This window comes from Octodon degus, unplaced genomic scaffold, assembly GCF_000260255.1.
Source record: "Octodon degus isolate 3935 unplaced genomic scaffold, OctDeg1.0 scaffold00136, whole genome shotgun sequence".
Taxonomy (NCBI): Eukaryota; Metazoa; Chordata; class Mammalia; order Rodentia; family Octodontidae; genus Octodon; species Octodon degus.
Genome location: NW_004524712.1, coordinates 5,427,209 through 5,427,539, shown reverse-complemented (window position 1 = coordinate 5,427,539; position 331 = coordinate 5,427,209).

Below are 331 nucleotides of genomic sequence, written 5' to 3'. Positions count from 1 at the left end.
ACAGGGTCTCACTATGCAGTTTGGGCTGGCCTTGTATTTACTTTTGTAACCCCCAGGCTAGTCTCAAACTCACAGAGATCCTCCTGGCTCAAGCTCCCAAGTGCTGGGATTATAGGTGGGTGCTAACATGCTTGGTTCTGGACAGGTAATTTTTTTTAAGTTTACTTCACTGGCTTTTGTGTAAAACCCCCAGCCATTCCAGTTTAAATTCTTTCCCCTTGTCAGTGCTGAGGACAACACTTTGCCTTCTACTCAAAGGTTGTGTTTTCCTGTGTAGAGCTCTGCTGAGCTCTTGCTGTACCCTGGAAAGGAAAGAGGAAAAAAAAAAAAA